This window comes from Callithrix jacchus, chromosome 1 (genome assembly GCF_049354715.1).
Source record: "Callithrix jacchus isolate 240 chromosome 1, calJac240_pri, whole genome shotgun sequence".
Taxonomy (NCBI): Eukaryota; Metazoa; Chordata; class Mammalia; order Primates; family Cebidae; genus Callithrix; species Callithrix jacchus.
In genome coordinates this window covers 23783908-23789914 of record NC_133502.1, presented here as the reverse complement: position 1 = coordinate 23789914, position 6007 = coordinate 23783908, and the positions used below count along the sequence as shown (strand labels likewise).

At 37.1% G+C, this 6007-nt stretch overlaps 1 pseudogene; it reads right to left on the bottom strand.

Annotated features, from left to right (window-relative positions):
* Nucleotides 1-4069: 4069 nt before the first annotated feature.
* LOC100895670 (protein SET pseudogene) lies at nt 4070-5014 on the bottom strand (annotated as a pseudogene).
* Between the last annotated feature and the right edge of the window lie 993 nt (nt 5015-6007).

Sequence of the window (6007 nt, the reverse complement as noted above, 5' to 3'; positions counted from 1 at the left end):
CTGTGACTGTGAGGTTAAAGAAAAGTGGTGACAGCAAAGAGAGTTGCACTGAAGAATTTGAGTGTATTAAAAAATATTTCAGGCTGGGCGCGGTGGCTCAAGCCTGTAATCCCAGCACTTTGAGAGGCCGAGGCGGGTGGATCACGAGGTCAAGAGATGGAGATCATCCTGGTCAACATGGTGAAACCCTGTCTCTACTAAAAATGCAAAAAATTAGCTGGGCATGGTGGCGCGTGCCTGTAATCCCAGCTACTGAGGAGGCTGAGGCAGGAGAATAGCCTGAACCCAGGAGGCGGAGGTTGTGGTGAGCCGAGATTGTGCCATTGCACTCCAGCCTGGGTAACAAGAGTGAAACTCCGTCTCAAAAATAAAAAAAAAAAAATTGGTGACAGCAAAGAGAATTTCACTGAAGAATTTGAGCATATTAAAAAATATTTTAAAGAAAATCTACTGAAAAATATGGTAACTGGAATAAATTTAATACCAAATGCTGGAAAGAAGGTGGAGCAAGAGAAGCTCTCATTCATTGCTGGTAGGAGCAAAATGGTACAGCCACTTTGGAAGATAATTTAATTTCTTAGAGCTAAGCATAGTCTTACTATCCAATCTAGCAATCGTACTCCTAGGTATTTACCTGAGTTGAAAACTTACATCCACTTCAAACACTGTACAAAAGTTTATAATAGCTTTATTCATAATTGCCAGAACTGGAAACAATCAAGATTTTCTTACTCAATGCAGGAATGGATAAACAAACTGTGCTACATCCATACAATACAATATTATTCCGTGATAAAAGAAAATGAGCGATCAGTCCACAGAAAGACATAGAACACATGCAAGTGCCCATTGCTAAGGGCAAAAAAAAAAAAAAAAAGTCTGGAAAAGCTACTTACTGCATAATTTAGATTATATGGTGGATACCTAACAATATGTATTGTCAGAACCCATAGAAGTTTATGGCACAAGAATTTAAAAATTTATTTAGGAATTAAGGGGATCCTAGGAAAGATTATACATTGCATCAAGAGAATTCTAGCTCTATTACAAATAAATGGATCTATAGCCAGCACCATTAACGGGGTAAGGTAAAAGAAAGGGACATGAGTAGAAGGTATAATTCTAAAGGCAAAGAGAACTGCACATAAGTTTAGTATTCTAGTTGATAAAATTGTTTCCCATGGAGGTACAGGTGAACAATTCTGATACTGCTGCACATGTATACAGGAACACTTATGTATACGGATAGTGGATGGTGGGAATCTTTTATGAACAGAGTGGGAATTTGCAGATAATCAGAGAGAGGAGGCTAGAATGATCTATGTTGCAAGAGTCAGAGATATCAGAAAGAACTGTTTGGTTTAATATAAATACAGGTATTTACATTTAGAAGTATTTATAGATATACATTTATGCATAGTGTATACACATATATTTCTTTGCTCTGTCAACTGAGAGCCTAAAAGAAATGTTGCCCCCCGCCCCATAGCAATGAACCTAGCTAGTCTTAGATCTTGGCTTCTAAAAATTTCTTTAGTCAAATAAAATAGGGCCCCTTGGAGAAATCGCTTATTCCAGGACTGGGGCAGGAAATAGATAGATAGATAGATAGATAGATAGATAGATAGATAGATAGATAGATAGGATGATAAAAGGTGAAGAAGAATAACTTTCTGGTACAGAATTCCAAACAGTTCATATAAATATTCTATCCTCAAGAAGTGGAATGTAACTCTCCCCTCCTTAAGGGTTAGATGCCCATAGTGACTGCCTTCTAGTGATTCAGTATGGAAAGAGGAAAAGACTAACATTATAGTGAAGAAATTTGACAAGGAGCACCTTAGCCAGGTGGTCAAGGTGAGCATCAACTGGGATAAGTCATATTGATAGGATGGACCCTTGAGATGGCATGATGAGAATGGCATTCCTGAAATCTTCCTCCCAAAGGCCATAACTCCACCCTTATAATGAGATAAACATCTGAAATTTCAGTAGAAGATTGTCCTACTAAGCACCTGGCCAGTAATCCTCAACACTGTCAAGATCATTAAAATCAAGGGAAGTCTGAGCAATAGGCATAGCCAAAGAAGAGCCTAAGTACCCATGACAAGGTTTTTTGTAATTATCTTTTGAATGTACACATCTATGCATTCTTTTTCAGTCTATTTTCATTGATTTCAATCTTGTAGAAACAACTTGCCAATCCATTTTCTGGAAATTTTATTTTAGAAAGTTTCTGTTTTTAACTTTGCTTTTTGCATTACATTACTCTCTTCTGGATTTATTTTTCTCCCTTTTGAAGTATATTTTAAAATTATTAATTCAGAGCTAATTGGCAAGTGGCACACTTTCAGAGTCCTTTGAGGCATTAAAAACACTGATGCACAAGCCACAGCCTAAAACAGTTTAATCATAATATCTAGGGGAGGGATCTGCTGTCAGGTTTTTTACTATTTTAAATTAATGTATATAATACATAGAGCAAAGTGGATAAATAACACTAATATTAGGTGTGGTGTTCAATGATTTTTAAACATACACACCTAGAACTGTGTATATACATAACCATATAACCATCACGTATGTCATAATAGAAAACATTTCCACTAGTCCCACAATTTTATCTGGCCCTTTCTCAGTCTGTCCTTATCCTATGTAAATGAATATACTGAATTTTATCAACATTCATTTATTTTCTTGGACTTCTTACAAATGTACTCTTCGGTGTCTGGCTTTATTTACTCACCATAATATCAATGAGATTTATTAATGTTTTTGCACACACCAGTGCTTTTTCTGGTGTGTTGTTCTGGTTGTGTTGTTCCTGTGTAGTGTCCCATTGATTACATGTGCCACCGTTTATTTACATTGACATTTGAATTGTTTTAAGTTGGGGATTATATGAATAAAACAACTATAAACATTCTTGTACATGCTTTTTTGTGGATACATGTACTAATTTATCTTGGGTACATTTATTGGAGTAAAATTGCTGGTGTGTATCGTGATTTAACTCTTTAGAGGACTGCCAAAGTTTTCCAAAGTAGTTTACTCATCTCACTCTCCCCCAGTAACTTATGAGGGTTCTAGTTTCTCCACATACTCACCACTACTTGACATTTGCAGTTTTTAAAATTTTAAACCTTCTACTGGAATATATTAGTATCTCTTTGTGGTTTAATTCATATTTGCTGATGAGTAATGATGTTGAGCATTTTTTTCTGTGTTTATTGGCCATGTAGATATCTTCTTCTGTTAAGTGGCTGTTTTTTAAGCATCACTTATTATTATACACATTTAGTTTTATTGTAACAAAGCAACTTGTACACTTTTAACGTTTAAAACTGAGCATCAACTTTCCTTTCCAGTGAAACAAAAAGAAAATTTAAAAATAAACAGGAACGAAATTACAATAGAGAATGTCAATTCCAAATAAGATCCTACAGGTCCTGCTGATTCTCCCATTGAGTGGCAGGGCTCAAGTCATCATTAGGAGAGAATTTATTTTAAAAGTGTCATCTTAAACTGCGAGGATGTCTGTCAAATGTCACAATTAAACACGCCAAAGGAGAAGCTATGTTGTCAAAATGCCCACTTACCCCACCCAAACATCTCAAACCCACCCTTTGCTGACCTTCTATAACCCCATTTTTTAAAGTTTTTTTCTTCTTTTTTTAAACAAGAGAAAGTAGACAGATACATGTTGATAAATGCTAACTGTCCGTATTCACATAGAGACAGTGTACTCTCTGAGCCCAATATACAGAGAAAGGAGGAAAAAAGCTAGAATTCTATGCACTACTACACAGGGGCCTAGCACCCTCCAGCTTCCAGCAGAGCAAAGGGAGCAGGTTTTTCTTTTTTCCCACAGAGCTCGGAGGTATTGATTCCATACAGTTTTTGTTAAGACAGGAAGGGATAAAAATGAATTTCAAACAGAAAGGGGTAGAGACTCTTTTCCCGTTGCATCCTGCTCAAGATATTTCCCCCCAAAATAAGTTGAGAACCATGGTGTAGAGAAAAGAGACCTTAAAAACAGGGTGACTGAGCACGAGAGGGAAGGAAAAAAAAAAAAAGACTGTAACTTGCTCCCAGGGACTGGAGAAAATTTAAAAAAAGGAAGGTTGGAATCCATCAGTGTTCTATTAGTCATCTTCTCCTTCATCCTCCTCTCCTTCCTCCCCTTCATTATCATCTTCATCTTCTTCACCTTCATCCTCATCCCCTTCTTCATTGATATCTTCTAATCCTTCCTCCTCTTCATCATCACCATCATCTTCTTCTCCTTCTCCTTCATTGTCCATATCAGGAACCAAGTAGTATTGTAATGGGTTTTGCCAAATACCATCTTTGATGACTTCTCCTAATTCATCAGCACCTGCATCAGAATGGTCAGTAAACCAGGTAAAGAAGCTCTCTGGTTCCTCATCGTGCCTCTTCCTGCTGGCTTTATTCTGCGTTTGACTTGAACGTTTCATCAAATCCTTTCCAGATTTCCATTTGATTTCTGTGGACTTTGAAGATGGATCACCACTCTCATTCAGATGAAATTCTTTGGAGAGAACTTTATTTTCAAAGTAAGAATTTTCATAAAAATAAAAATCTATTCTGTAACCTGATTTAATATCTTCAAATTCTGTCACTTCAACTCTGGTCAAATAATGCAGTGCCTCTTCGTCCTCCTCCCCAAGCAGTGCAGACACTTGTGGATGGTTGACAAATGTTGTACCCCAAAATTTGGGATTATGGCGATCAATTCTGACCTCTTCTGAAAAAATGGTTGGCGGAGTTTTTTATATTTCTGTTCTACTTTCAAAATCTCCTCACTGGCTTGTTCATTAAGTCTGTCTATTTCATTTTGTACTTCATCAATGTGTTCAATTGCTTCTTGCTGTTCTTTTTCTTCCTTCTTCGGCAAGCCTGCAGAGGCCAATGTCTCCTCCAGTCCCTGAGCAGGAGGTGGTTTTGGTTTCTTCTTTTGAGGTGGGAGTGGAGACTGGCATTTGGTGGCCATGCTGCTGGGGAAGTCCGAGAACCAGATCACAAGTCTTGCTCGTCTGGAAGCCGGCAGAACACTCAGCATCACTTACTTTTAAAATCTGAAAATAATCCCAACATATAGTTAAGATTGACACCCATTATGTCAAAAGATTGCTGGGACCTAGAATCTATCATACATGTCTCACTCTGCAATTTTACCTTTATGCTTTGCATCTCCTTGTCATATTGCTGCTTTCTGAAGTATTCCTGAGCTCATTTTCTCAACTCACTAAATTATCTTTTGGATATAAACATTTCAGACCACCTACTGAAGTATGCATCTTAACAGTCTTATAAAAAAATTTTAGTCTGTATTATGGTTTATATTTTATGTACACAAAATGGCCTTGTATCTCTTTGTGAGCATGAAATATCCTTCACTAAATTCTCACTCTGCCACTAATTTTTTTTTAATGTTTCATGTCTTTCACAGTGTGGAGTTTCCTTAAGTGCTTGGTGGTCTTTGTTCTGTTCTGACAATTGTGGTTGAGGTTTCTGGTTAAACAAACTTCTGTCTAATTGCACAGCCTACTTTAAGGGTGGACTACCTGTGCAGAATATTCTACTCTCTCCTATATTTACTTAGAAAGAGACAAATTTAGGATTGCCTAATGAACAAGGTACGTCATTTGCTACATGAATATTTCCTGTTCTGTCTGGACATTAGCAGAAATCCAGGACATTAATCTCTCCTATCTAATGAAGGAAATAGCAAAGTTCTTCCCCAAATGAAGCATATTCTATCTCCCTGCTTGCTAACATTAAGAAGACTGACCCCATTTGTTTCTTAGCAGGCATGCCCAGGCTGTCCCAGTCATGTCTTAACTTGTATTGCATACCTTCCCTTATTTAGATAAGTCAAATCCTTTCTAAGTAACTTCCTCTTTTCTTTCTTTGTTCCTGCCCCTTACCTATTTAAGAAAGTTTTAAAGTACTAGCCAATCAAGTCTAGTTTAGACTGTGAAGT